The sequence below is a fragment of the Syngnathoides biaculeatus genome, chromosome 17 (genome assembly GCF_019802595.1).
Source record: "Syngnathoides biaculeatus isolate LvHL_M chromosome 17, ASM1980259v1, whole genome shotgun sequence".
Taxonomy (NCBI): Eukaryota; Metazoa; Chordata; class Actinopteri; order Syngnathiformes; family Syngnathidae; genus Syngnathoides; species Syngnathoides biaculeatus.
In genome coordinates this window covers 19,245,194-19,260,343 of record NC_084656.1, presented here as the reverse complement: position 1 = coordinate 19,260,343, position 15,150 = coordinate 19,245,194, and the positions used below count along the sequence as shown (strand labels likewise).

The window sequence follows — 15,150 nt, the reverse complement described above, 5'->3', positions numbered from 1 at the left end:
CCGCTTATCCTCACGTGAGTCAATGGGGGAATCCTACAGACACTGACTGATATTTGAACACAAAGGCTGCAGCAACACATTTAGATATTCAATATAACAGCAGCCACCTCACAGCCACGCATTCTTTTTCCTCTGCAAGTAGCCGAGATGAGTTGAGATGTTTATATTCTGCATCCATCCATTTTCTTTGCCGCTTATCCTCACGAGGGTCGCGGGAGTGCCGGAGCCTATGCCAGCTGTCAAGGTAACACTTTAGAGTCTCCGGTTGATGCATGTTTTTGGGGATGCGGGAGCAAACCGGGAGTGCCCGGAGAAAACCCGCGAACATGCAAACTTTGGACCGTGGGATTTGAACCGCGGTCCTCAGCACTGCGAGGCCAACGCGCTACAGCTGCACCAACGTGTTTTCGGCCGGTGTCCCTAATGAAGAGGGCCGTGATGCATCATCACAACATTTCAAGGTCTTCTAGGGCTAACCAATTTCCTTCCTCCTAATGGAGTCATTTAACGTAAAATATTAGAATATCCACCACTTTACTCCAGACAGCGGGGGTGGCGGGGGGGGGGGGGGGCGTGATCACTAAAACTATTAGACATAATTCCGACTGCATTTACCAGCCTTACTCAGACCACTTTGCGTTATCGGATCCCTGCATCCCGACCTTGCGGAAATGTGTAAAAATGACCACGACCTCTTAGCGGGCGCGCTATGAAACGGCGGCGAGAGACGGGTTTGAAAATTTCACGCCGGAATCCCGAAGTCCTGCGCGTGGGCGGCAGGGTTGGGGTTGGCGGATAAAAACCGGACTGTGGTTTTAGGGAGTTTATTTCGCTATAAAATGATCATCAACAAACGAGGAAAGATTGTAGTGTCAAAATTGGCTTTGTACATAATTTTCTGAAACCAGCGGTGTGAAATCTTGAACTCTTTCACAGGAGTGTCGGTGTTCCAGATCCCGCATACCCAGAGCGTGACACCCGAGAATACAAAAAAGAATGCGGGTGTCACACGGGAAATAAAATGCACGATATGTACGAGGAATACAAAGAAACATTCGCGTTCGCACCTCTGGACTTGGCTTCGTGGGGCGCATAAAATCACGTGGCGGGACAGATCTGGCCCCCCGGTCCTCGAGTTCAATACCAGTGCCATATATTCAGTACCGACATGGCCAGTTTCAGGACGGGAGTCCATCCTTCAGAAAAAAATGAGAATAAAATGCACGATATGAAAGAAACATCCGCGCTCGCACCTCTGGACTTGGCTTTGCGGGCCGCATAAAATCACGTGGTGGGCCACATCTGGCCCCCCGGGCCTCGAGTTTAACACCGGCGCCATACATTCAGTCACAAAATTGACAGTTTCAGGATGGAAGTCCATCCTTCGAAAAAAAAAACGAGAATAAAATCCACGATATGAAAGAAACATCCGCACTCGCACCGCTGGACTTGGCTTCGCGGGCCGCATAAAATCACGTGGCGGGCCAGATCTGGACCCCCCGGGCCTCGAGTTTGACACCGGCGCCATATATTCAGTACGGACATGGCCAGTTTCAGGACGGAAGTCCATCCTTCAGAAAAATGAGTATAAAATGCACGAGAAATGCAAAGAAACATTCGCACTCGCACCTCTGGACAATTTCAAATCTTTAATGAAAATCACATTCACGTAAGGGAAGAAGTCAGAGTTTCGGGCGACAACCTTAAATATGTATTTATTCATTGTGTTTGCGAGATGAGCTGCGAAGCGGACAAACGACCCGCCTTTTCCGCCCTGTGAAATCACGATTGAGGCAAATATGAATCGTCCGCACGCGGGCGCGGGTGAAATTCCCCGCTCCGACGAAACACTGGTTCTTAACAGCCAGACCAGACGTCCCATAATGCATTTGGCCACTCGGCCCCGACTCTTCGCCCGTCGGGCGATCGCTCAATTAGACGAGGAGGCAGACAGTCGGGCCGGCCCGTAAACAAACTAACAAAAATGGAAGACGCTAATGCGCGGGCCGCGTAATGCGGTTCTGGTGATGGAACAGTTACGTGTGCGCACACACACTTTACATGATTATAATATCACAGATAAGCACCAGAGCGCGATAACGCAACAAGAAATGAATCATAGCTATCAATTACGTCGCTTTAAGGATTTGCGTTTAGTTTAGAGTCAAATGAGTCGAGTCGAATCCATACCGGTACGGTTTAGCCGTAGTTCACACGGATTTTGCGGCGAATCGTACGTGTACGCGCGTATATCACAAATCATACGGATTCTGAAAATTTCCGTTTGCTAGTCGAATCTATCGTGGGGAAAACCCAAAGCTGGGGAATCCCAAACGTAAAGATTTTCGTGGGCTGCGGCCCAGGAGCTGCCGCCCGGCTCTCGGCTACCTGCCACAATCGATCAAATCGTTAGCGATACGCTATTGGCGACGCTGACGTATCGCGATAGGAGCAATACGGGGGGTATTACTTCATTTTTTTTTTTTTATCTTGACTTTGATCATATGCGGCTCAAATTAATTGGACTTAGCTCGTGGCTAATGTAGTGTGCGTGCTCGCTAGTGAGCCGCCAGGGCCTCATTACAAATACACGGGATTATTGTAGCGCTCTTGCTAGCATTCTAGCTTGTCATGTTTTTATAACAGCTGACGATAATATAATTGAATTCATTAAAAATAAGGAATTGAGATTGATAGATTCAGTAGATATGGAATCTTTCAAAAACATTTTTCTTTTCCCGCCACTGATTCTCTTTGGTGAACCTCTCTTACAAATATTTGCGGTATTGAAGCCTGGCTGATAAAATTTAGAATAAAAATAGAATAGAATTAGACATTAACTTCAGATATTAGCATTATGGAAATCTACAATAAAAATCATTGAAAAATTTTGTGGGGTTTTTTCCCTCCGTTATTTTGACGTATAATTTGCTTTGTTATAAGTATTTTATTTTTGCTCTCTACAAATATATATATATTTTTTTTCGGTAGTTTCCGCAGGTTGGCGCTCCGAAAAGTTGACAGGTATGAGGATCACGGTTCCATTTCCGGGTACGGGGATAAAAGCCCGGCTCCGCCCCCCCCCGCCGCCCGCGTGGGCGACCTCGGCGTCGGCGCCGGGCGACGCTTCACCGCCGCTCCCGTATTAAAAGTGATTTGCGGCGCCGTATGCGGCGAGGAATCAAAACTTCATTTAGGCGGATAAAGACGCCGTTCGGGGACGGAGCTAAAGTGCCGCATCGCGGGAGACGTGCGCGGCGGCGGCGGCGCTTCGCCCTTAACGGCACCCTCAGATTTACTGGCTCTCTTTTTTTTTTTTCCCCTCTTCCTTCACCCCCCCCCCCACTGCTCCATAAAACAGCAAATCTGCTCGCCAGGCGACACAGGCAAATGTTAATGGATTCATTTGTCAAGAACCTTCCACTTATTTACAGTCCTCTTCCATTACCGCCGCCGCTACGCCTGCGGGACGAGAGAGGGAGCGGGGGGGGGGGGGGGGACCAAAAACAGGCGGCCAAAGTATAAATATCGATTTGCCTGTCCATCAAGGCTGAGACTTCCTGTAAAACACACACACACACACACATAGCCAATGACAGTTTTTCATCACAACATGTTTTCTTCTTTTTGTGTCGTTTTGTGCGTTCGTTTCTTTATTTTACCAGATGAAATTGCGCAATATAATTGTGACATATGCATCCATTTGGCCCGCGGTGGATTTATGGTGTTGCTGGTTTCCTGCCTTTTAAAAAAGATAAAAATAAAAAAATCTTTATTGTGGGTCACGGTTTTATTTGAAACATTTTTGCGTGCGTGCCATTCCATTATTTAATCAGGCCCATTGAACATTTACATGAGTAATAGATGTGTAATACCTGAGCCATCCATTTTGAAATTTTCTCCCGTAAAACTATGCATCCATTCATCTTGCAAGCCGCTTATCCTCACAAGGAGCGCGGGAGTGCCGGAGCCTATGCCGGCTAGCCTCTGGCGAAAGGCGGACTACACCCCGAACTGGTCGCGGGACACATATGGGCACCATCACAGCGTGGGAATCGAGCCCACGCCAAAGTCAGGCAGTCAGTGACTCTATTCATCCATCCATTTTCTTAGCCGCTTATCCTCACAAGGGGCGCGGGAGTGTCGGAGCCTATCCCGGCTGTCAACCAGGCAGGAGACGGGGTACACCCTGAACTGGTCGCGGGGCACATATTGGCACCATCACAGAGGGGGAAATCGATCCCACGCTGCCCGCACCAAAGTCGGGCAGTCAATGACTCTATTCATCCATCCATGTTCTTAGCCGGTTATCCTCACAAGGGTAGCAGGGAGTGCTGGAGCCTATCCCCGCTGTCAACCAGGCAGGAGGCGGGGTACACCCTGAACTGGTCGCAGGGCACATATGGGCACCATCACAGCGTGGGAATCGATCCCACGCTGCCCACGCCAAAGTCGGGCAGTCAATGACTCTATTCATCCATCCATTTTAATAGCCACTTATCCTCACAAGGGTAGCAGGGAGTGCTAGAGCCTATCCCAGCTGTCAACGGACAGGAGGCGGGGTACACCCTGAACTGGTCGCCAGCCAATCGCAGGGCACATCGGGACAAGCAGCCGCACTCACAATCACACCTATGGGCAATTTAGAGTGTCCAATCAATGTTGCATGTTTTTGGGGTGTGGGAGGAAACCGGAGCGCCCGGAGGAAACCCGGGGAGAACATGCGAACTCCACAGATCCGGGGCCGGGATCGAACCGGGGTCCTTAGAACTGCGAGGCCAACGCCTTACCAGCTAATCCGCCGTGCCGCCCCATCCATTATCCAAATCCCTTATCCACACGAGGGTCGCTCGATTGCCGGAGCCTATCCCAGCTATCTCCGGGTCCACCCAGAACTGGTCGCCAGCCAATCACGGATCACATACAAACAAACAACCATTCACAATCACACCTACGGGCAATTTAGAGTGTCCAATCGATCTTGCTCGTTTTTGGGGACGTGGGAGGAAACCGGAGTGCCCGGGGAGCACATGCAAACTCCACACATGCAGTGTCGGGATCGAACCTGGGTCCCCAGAACTTTCCAGCCGCCTCAACTGAAACTAGCTCGCTAAAAATCGCCAGCATACATCTCTCGTATTTTAAGATCAACCTCTAACGGGACAAGCCGAAAGAAATACATATAAATACATAACCCCCCCCACCCCCAAAAAAAAAAGACTCCTGGAGAAAACTCAGAGCAGGTATCAGGCGCAGCACTGCTACTAGGCTACAGATTTACATAAACCCGTGTTGTGTAGTATTAGTTTAAGTGCTTCGTTAATCCCCTCTTCTTCTTCTTTTTTTTTTTTTTTGATTACAGAAACATCGAATGACAAACAGAAACGGGTCACACACTCACACACACACACGAGCGAGCGCCGCCAGTTCTTCTAAAAAAAAAAAAAAAATGTATCCGGCGTGACACGCAAAAAGAAACATCACGTCGAATGTTTGTCATCTCCGTCTCTTGCGCGTGGAGTTCGATTTCCGTCAATTTTGCAATCGAGGAGGGACAGCGATGAAGGTTTATGTTGTGCAGTCGTCGCGTGAAAGGGGCTAATGTCACGTGTCGGGCCGCAATCCCCCGCGCGTACCGGTTAACCCCCCCCCCCAAACTGATGGCTTAACAGTGCCAAAAAACATGAAATATTCATCCTCCAGAGGCTGTTATGTATTCTCAATAAATTCATAAAGGCTACAACACAAGGCTGTAACATTGAGAATTCCTTTTTGTGTCTTTTTGTATAAGAAATTGCATTTATGGCATTAATGTGCTTGAAACACATTTTTAGTTGTTTTATTATTAATGTAGTCATGTATATTTTGATTACAAATTGTTTATCATTTGTATCTTTTTATTTTATATTTGGCAATTTTTTTTCTTTTTTTCAGTTTCAATATTTTACATTATTTTCTTACGTCTTGATTTAATTTTATTTTGGATTCAAGTTTATTAAATTTGTATTTTTAAAATTAATGTTTGATTTGTTCAGTTTTTATTTTATTTTTATTATTTTTATTTTATATTTCTTGGTTTGTTGTTGTTTTAATTGTGCCGTTTTATTTTATTTTAAAATCATTGTTATTTGGACTTTTAATATTTTATTTGTTCACTTTTTATAACCTTAATTTTTAAGATATTTGTGATTTCTTTTATCATTTTTAATCTCTCATCATAATGTGAACATCTGTCTGGTTGTCAGACACTTAAACTTTGTGAAAGTTAAAACAGTTTAGTTCCTGTCACTGTAATTTTTTTTCTTGATGAAAATGTGTTTTTAATTCACCTGTTTGATTTTTTTAAATGTAATTACAGATTGAATTGTTTTACTCATTTTATAATAATTGTAGTTTTTGTGATAAAATAATATAAAATAAAAACAAATCACCCATTAAAATAAGAATGAAGTATTTATTTATTCATTTATTGATTATTGTTTTATTATAATTACAGTCTTCATCAAATTGACCCCCCCCCAAAAAAGGGTTAGCTTATGTTCACTTACATTATCTAGCTATCGTGTACAGAATATATACATTAATAAGCAGCTGAATCAGCACCATGGACAGCGCCCTTGATTTATCAATAGGTGCTACACAGGGTATTGAAATAGTAAGACAATATTTCATATCTTTCGTGAGCCTCAGGTCCGATATGATAAAATCGGATTAAGATCAACGAGGGGGCAGAAGGTTACAACGTCAACGTCAAAATGATAACATGTCGACTAGAGAGACAAGTCAAATTTAGCCTGGGTTGTTAGTGGAAATTACAGAGAACCTTATTTTTGTGTTACGTTGTACAACGAGTTTGAAACCATATTACATTGTTTTGGCATCATACTTTGCGGTATATTTATGGTTTCGATAATCTATAAAGATAAAATCTCAAAATGTGGTACAGTGGTACTCGTGCTCCCTCTGGTGGTACGCAAAAGAATCACTGACTTAATCATTCAAACTTTTCATTTGCGGCTGTTTTTTTAGAAAGCGGCCGCCAAATCCTGTTTGAATTGGAATCGGTGCCAAGGACGTATCTTAAAATGATAACATGTCGACTGAGAGAAAAGTTCAATTTAGCCTGGGTGGTTAGTGGAAATTACAGAGAATCTTATTTTTAAGTGTGATGTTGTACAACGAGTTTGAAACGATATTACATTGTTTCGGCATCATATTTTGTGGCATATTTGTGATCGGAATGATCAGTAAAAATCTCAAAATGTGGTACAGTGGTACTCGTGCTCCCTCTGGTGGTACGCGAGAGAATCACTGACTTAATCATTCAAACTTTTCAAAATCTTTTCGTACTGTTTGATTTCAACCATTAATTTTGATACAACTTTTACATTCCAAGTGTGTGTGTGTAATACACTTGAATTGAAACTTTTATATTTTTATCTTATTTTTGAAATATTTTTTTTTAATTTCAATTTTCAAAATGAGTAACGTCATCCGCTGTTGTTTCACTTTTTTTCCCCCCCAATTCTGCTTCCTCCCCCCTTGCGAATAACGAGGGACGACCTCTCACGATTTCATCTGTAATAACACGTTTACTGCTTTGTTTCGCGTGCGAAAGATCTTTTTAATCGCGGTCGGTATGCGGGGCGGGGGGGCGTGGGGGGGGGGGGGGGGGACGCGTCGTCATCTGTAGCGCTCCCCGCGGATCCGGCAGCGGGACCAGTTTTGCCCTCCCCGAAGTAAACAGGCATTAATCACTGCGAGTGAATTGTCGGAAAAGCCGGCGGAAAGCTTTTGAAGGGGGTCGCGGAGAGGCACGGTGGGGGGGTGTTTGGGAGGGGGGGGGGGTCTTCTGGGATTGGTCAGCGATCCCACCTTGCTTTAAGTGTGTCAAGGGCAGAGGCGGGAAGGGAGGTGGGGGGGGGGGCGGGGCGGGGGGGGGGGGGGGGCCTCTACTGTTGTAATGTGAAGATTGTTGACAAAAAGAAAATGCCGGCGAGATCGCAACACGAACTTACCAGAAACACGAACACGTGATTTGCTTTTGTGGGCCGCGTAAAACGATGTAGGGGGGGGGGGGCCCGGATCTGGTCCCCGGGCCACTGGTTTGACACCTGTAGTGTACAGCACGTGGAAAACCACGATACAAATACCCGACTGACCGAGTGACAAATTTAGACAACGTAGTTTAAAAGCGGGATCAGCTGGTCGAGCGTTGGCCTCACAGTTCCATCCCGGACCCCCCCTGTGTGGAGTTTGCATTTTCTCCCGGTGCCTGCGTGGGTTTTCTCCGGGTGGGCACTCCAGTTTCCTCCCACATCCCCAAAACATGCAACATTAATTCCAGACTCCAAATTGCCCCTAGGTGTGATTGTGAGCGCGACTCTTTGTCTGTATGTGCCCCGCGATTGGCTGGCGACCAGTTGACAGCTGGGATAAGGTTCAGCACTCCCGTAATCCTCATGAGGATAAGCAGCAAAGAAAATGGATGGATGGATGGATAAATTGCCCCTCGGTGTGATTGTGAGCGTGACTGTTTGTCTCTATGAGCCCCGCGATTGGCTGGCGACCAGTTCAGGGTGTACCCTGCCTCCTGCATGTTGACAGCTGGGATAAGGTTCAGCACTCCCGTGATCCTCATGAGGATAAGCAGCAAAGAAAATGGATGGATAAATTGCCCCTAGGTGTGATTGTGAGCGCGACTGTTTGTCTCTATGTGGCTCGCGATTGGCTGGCAACCAGTTCAGGGTGTACCCCGCCTCCTGCCCGTTGACAGCTGGGAAAGGCTCCAGCACGCTCTGTGACCCTCGTGAGGATAAGCGTCAAAGAAAATGGATGGGTGGAGAGTTGAAAAGTCGAATGATCTTTTGTTGGTTACTTTGTGTTAAAAGTACATCACCGTGATTGGGATCAAATGAAAGTTCAAAGTTCAAAATCAGTCATATAATTTTGAATTGAATTATGAATTATATTTAGCGTTAACATCTCAAAAGTCGTCCAAGCTGATGTACTCGTAGTATTTGTCAGTGTACGTCATGTGGTACGGCTTTTGTGTCGGACGTCATAAAATTGTGTACCTAATGTTGTGGCCTCATTTTGGATTAGCATCATCATAAATTATGTACGCATTTGGGGTCGCTCAAGTCGAGCGGACGCCGAGTTTGAAACCCAAACTAATTACACAAAGTATCCTCGTGACGTGTTTTATAACCATCATGTGCTGTTTTTTTTTCCCATGCATCCATCCATTATCTACCGCTTTTCCGGGTCGGGTCGCGGGGGGAAGTAGCTTCAGCAGGGATACCCAGACTTCCCTTTCCCAAGCCACTTCTTCCAGGTCTTCCGGAGGTGTTCCCAGGCCAGGAGAGAGACAAAGTCTCTCCAGCAAGTCCTGTGTCGACCTCAGGGTCTCCTTCCGGTGGGACGTGCCCAGAACACCTCATCAGGGAGGCGTCCGGAACACCACACCAAGGCTTCCGGATCGGATGCCCCAGCCACCTCATCTGGCTCCTCTCAATGCGCAGGAGCAGCGGCTAGACTCTGAGCCCCTCCCTGATGACCGAGCTTCCCACCCTATCTCTAAGGGAGATCCCGGACACCCTGCGGAGGAAACTCATTTCGGCCGCTTGTTCTTTCGGTCACGACCCACAGCTCATCCCTATAGGTGAGGGTAGATCGACCGCAACGGACCGATACAAAGTCCGCATCACTTGCAGACGCTGCATCGATCCGTCTGTCGGTCTCCCGCTCCACAGGAACAAGACCCCAAGATAATTGAACTCCTCCAACTTGGGGCAGGATCTCACCCCCGACCCGGAGAGGGCACGCCACCCTTTTCCGAATGAGGACCACGGTCTCGGATTTGGAGGTGCTGATTCTCACCCCAGCCGCTTCACACACTCACTACAGAATTATTCACCGAAGAACAACGTCCTCCTTTCGCAGATTCGACCCCGACTGATTCGCAGTTTGTTAACTTTTATGAACTTTTTAATACGGCCGCGTCCCCGTCAGGGGCTGCGCTCGTTATGAGCGAGTGCGGCACCCCGCCCCCCCTCCCCCCGGCCTTAAAACGGCGCTCTCAAAACGTACTGCCGCTTTAAAAGCGGCAACGGGAATGAGATCAATGAAGAGACGTCCGTCGCCGCCGCGGGGTAAACGTTGCGAGTGTATTGCGGCAGGGATGAGATAATAGGTGGAAATGGCGGCGTTTAAATATACCGGTAGTATGATAAAACCATCTACAGTGAAGAAAATAAGTATTTGAACACCCGGCTATATTGAAAGTTCCCCCAATTAGAAATCGTGGAGGGGTCTGTGCACGTCCATTGTGAGAGAATCTAAAAAGAAAAATCCAGAAATCACAATTAATGATTTATTTGTGTGATACAGCTGCAAATAAGTATTTGAACACCTGTCTATCAGCTAGAATTCTGACCCTCAAAGACCTGTTAGTCCGTTTTTAAAAGTTTCCAATGACCATTTGGATGATACAGAGGAGTCACGGGAGAAAGGTTTGTGGTCAGATGAGGCAAAAATGGAACTTTTTGGTCATAATTCCACTAACCGTGTTTGGAGGAAGACGAACGATGAGTTCCGTCACAAGAACACCGTCCCTACTGTGAAGCACACGGGTGGTAGCGTCACGCTTTGGGGCTGTTTTTCTGCACATGGGACAGGACGACTGCACTGTATTAAGGAGAGGATGACGGCGGCCATGTATTGTCAGATTTTTGGGGAACAACCTCGTGGCTAGGTCTCTCGACATGACAATGTCCCGAAGCACACAGCCAGGAAAAACCCAGGAGTGGCTCCGTAAGAAGCATGTCAAGGTTCTGGTGTGGCCTAGCCAGTCTCCAGACCTGGGCCAAAATCCCTCCTGCAGTGTGTGCAAACCCGGTGAACAAGTACAGGAAACGTTTGACCTCTGTAAATGCAAACAAAATCCACTGTACCAAATATTAGCATTGTTTTTCCTCAGGTGTTCAAATACTTATTTGCAGCTGTATCACACAAATAAATAGTTCCAAAAAAATCATACATTGTGATTTCTGGATTTTTCTTTTTAGATTGTCTCTCTCACGGTCGACATGCACCTACAATGAAAATTTCACACCCCTGCATGATTTCTAAGTGGGAGAACTTGCAATATAGCAGGGTGTTCAAATACTTATTTTCTTCACTACATGGTTGTTTATAACACGTTTATTACGCATGTAGCATTACTACATCCACTGCTGCTGCTGCCTATTACATCTGACTTTGGTCCACATTAATATATACAATAATAAAATATACCACACATCCTCATGATATTATGTAATGTCGTAGTAGTTAGCTGATGTAATTTTTACAACTCGCGTGCAATTTCCACACACATACTTTCATTGATATTCACAACTACTACAGTATTTATTCCGACGTTATATGATATTATTAGTTTCACATAATTTGACCCAAATGTCTTTTTAAGAATAAAAATGAAGATTCTAGTGGCGAGTAGTGCAGCCCCCCCCGATCGATTAAATGATATACGGCTTTTGTTTGTGTAGCGCGTCCCGCGCGGCGGCGAGATTGAAGCGCGGTTGGCGGCATTAAAGGTGCTTTCCGGGTGAAGACGTCCAACAACTGGCGTCTTGGCAAAGCGGGCGCGACGACGCGCCAGATGGCCGCCAAAGCAATTGTTTGGGCGTCGTTATGAAGCGGCAGATTTCATACTTAAAGTTTATCTTTCGCCCATTTTTCTCCTCTCTCTCTCTCTCTCTCTCCCTCCGCGCAAAGCTCGATAAAGCCGCCAGACGATTCCGGTGAATTGTGACGTCTTCTGTTTTTAGTTTTATTTTATTTTTATTTACGCAAAGATGCACATTACTCGCATTTTTACAAGGAGCCATTTTGTCATTGCTTACAGTACCTCGGATTTTTTTTTTATGAACTCAACTGCAGAGATGCGAGGCAAATTCACGGTAGGGCGTTTTTTCGTGTACATTACATTTCTATAATGACAAAAATAGTCTATATTCCACCAAAAGTATCTGTGTCATAAACTAAATGCAGTTATTAAACTGTACTGTAAAATACAGCTTTACAGATGCCACTGAAAGAGGTGGTGGTAATGTTACGCCAGTAATATTCGACAACCAACCAAGACAACCAAAAAAAACTGTAGACCAGTTGACAACCAACTGGAGACCTTTGCGGTAGGACTGGCTGACTCCAAGGTAGGCCGCATTACATTCTTTGCGTTCTCTATTTTCATATACGCAAATTTTCTTGGTTTCATTTCGACCTGCAAGAACCAGGGCGTTCCGGCGCAGCGAGGGTGCGCCCATTGATGTGCGCCCGCGGGGAGTGAAAACTTGGTGGAAAATCTCGATCAAAACTGATACCCTGTCCCGGCGATTTTAGTGAATTTGATCCTGGGAACTACGCAAGATCCGTGGATGTGCGGCGGACGACAGACGTATTCCATTCGTAATGATGTGAACAGCGCTTATCACCGGCTCATTTCATATTTTATATTTAATAAGGTTACATATTGTCTTCTGGGCGGCACGGTGGTAAACATTGGCCTCACAGTTCTGAGGTCCCGGGTTCAATCCCGTACCCACCTGTGTAGAGTTTGCATGTTCTCCCTGTACCTGTGTGCCCTGCGATTGGCTGGCAACCAGTTCAGGGCGTACCACGCCTCCTGCCCCCTTTGGCAGCTGGGATAGGCTCCAGCACTCCCCGCGACCCTTGTGGGGATAAGCGGCAAAAGAAAATGGATGGATGGATTGTCTTCTGTCACAGCAGGGACAAGCTCCACTCTCAAACGTATCGCTGGGAGTACGGATTGAACTCTTCCGAACAGACCGCCCCGTGCCAGATTGTCATTGCCACGGATTTAAAGGGAATGAGATGAGCCGCTTTGATTTTAGGCTGCATAGCTAAGGATAGGCTCCGTAGAAAAAAATATGAATTGGTAAATTTGGAATACTGTAATTTTAATAACCACAAGATGTTGGAATTTCCTCTCACTTTGGGGATCCTTTGGCAGGCTGGTGCAAAAACTCCAAATTCCTCACAGATGAAAGAGAGACAAGAACAAGAACAGTTCAATCCTTTTATCTCAAACCGGCGGTTCTTTGTCCAGGTGTGTGCGACATGACACAGCTTCGCTCGTGTTTGGCGCGTCAGGCGCTGATGTCCAAGTCAACGGTGATTTATGAATGCTCGGGGGGAGGGGATGGGGGGGCGCACCTTCTTAAAAGCTACTGTAAACACGCTGGAATGACGGCTCAGGAATGTATTTGATCTTTTTTGTTGTTTTTTCCTCTCTTGACATTCTGCTCTGATTTTCCCCCGCTCGGGAAAACTCCCTCCAGGCTAAAAGACGCATCATTTTACACCCCCCGCCCCAAAAAAAAGGGACAATTTGAAACCTCCTCTCCAGCGAATCCGACAAGGTGGCTTCACCTCATCACGGCCGAGGGGATCGTGTTCTCTGCCGTAACCCGAGCCCGTCAAGGAAATCCCGATAAGCGGCCAAGACGTTTCCCGCCGAGCGTCCTGTGGGGTTCCTGCTGACGAGGGCGGGGGTCGCCGGGTGTCAAACTGCAATCTGCTGCCGTGACTCGGCGCCGAACGTGTCACTCAGCATTTCCAGGTGCCCGTTTCGGTTCTGAATGGCGAATGGTTACCGTGATTCCCTACAGAGCGCACCTGGTTATAAGCCTCGGTACGCAGAAAGAGTTTAACGCTAGCTAGCGCGGTGCTAGCATTACCGCGGGGCTAGCGTTAGTGTGGTGCTCGCGTTAGCGCACTTGGTTATAAGCATCGGTACACAGAAAGAGTTTAACGCAAGCGTCGCACGAACACTAGCCCCGCGCTAACTCTAGACAACCCTGAAGTAAACAATAATAATAAATGATACAAATACACGTGATGTTTTCCGTAATTCCCGGCTGACAGAGCGCACTTGGTTATAAGCCTCGGTGCACAGAAAGAATTTAATGGTAGCGGGGTGCTAGCATTAGCACGGGGCTAGCATTAGTGCGGTGCAAGCATTAGCGCACATGGTTATAAGCATCGGTATACAGAAAGAGTTTAATCCAAGCACCGCACTAACACTAGCCCCGCGCTAACGCTAGACAACCCTGAAGTAAACAATAATAATAAATGATACAAATACATGTGATGTTTTCCGTAATTCCCGGCTGACAGAGCGCACTTGGTTATAAGCCTCGGTGCACAGAAAGAATTTAATGGTAGCGGGGTGCTAGCATTAGCACGGGGCTAGCGTTAGTGCGGTGCAAGCATTAGCGCACATGGTTATAAGCATCGGTATACAGAAAGAGTTTAATCCAAGCACCGCACTAACACTAGCCCCGCGCTAACGCTAGACAACCCTGAAGTAAACAATAATAATAAATGATAGAAATACATGTAATGTTTACCGTAATTCCCGGCTGACAGAGCGCACTTGGTTATAAGCCTCGGTGCACAGAAAGAGTTTAACGGTAGCGGGTGCTAGCATTAGCACGGGGCTAGCGTTAGCGGGGCGCTAGCATTAGCACAGGGCTAGCGTGCTAGCCTTAGCGCACCTGGTTATAGGCAACGGTACACAGAAAGAGTTTCATGCTTCCCACTATTGAGTTAAATTTAGGTTAAACTCCACCGGCTGCAGACGCCAATTATTGAGCTGATCCAACAGCTCTAATGTGACATATTTTCATCATATTTAACGGTCACTGTGATTTGACGGGCGCGTATGCACCCGGGCACCATCGCACTCGCAAATCTGCACAGTCGAGCACGGACAATCCCGCGCTTGAAATTTGTTACGAGTAGAAATACATAGATATTGAAAGGTGTCGCTTACTTTCTGTCGCCTTGACTAATGTTCCCTCCAAGCTGCGCCACTGCGTAATTGCGCACCTGTCGCACACTCTCGGCGCACAAGAAAACCGATCCAGTGCAGTGAACCGGCACTCGGTCTCTAACAACGAGCTGCTGCTCGGCCTACTTCTACTTCCTAGTTTACCTGACACCGTCCCCCTCTGCTCTTAAAGGGGTACACTCATAATTACAAACAGAACACAAACCCGCAACTTTATATCTGCGGGCGTGACTGGTGGACCACACCCGTAACTTTATATCTGCGGGCAT

At 46.7% G+C, this 15,150-nt stretch overlaps 1 long non-coding RNA gene across 6 annotated transcripts in view; it reads right to left on the bottom strand.

The window, feature by feature from the left end:
* Nucleotides 1-1,532: 1,532 nt before the first annotated feature.
* Nucleotides 1,533-15,150, bottom strand: part of LOC133490405 (uncharacterized) — an 89,162-nt gene continuing 75,544 nt past the window's right edge. For all 6 annotated transcript variants that reach the window (XR_009792203.1, XR_009792200.1, XR_009792198.1 and 3 more), the window contains one exon: nucleotides 1,533-3,560. This is a non-coding gene — a long non-coding RNA (uncharacterized LOC133490405). The remainder of the gene's footprint in view (nucleotides 3,561-15,150) is intronic.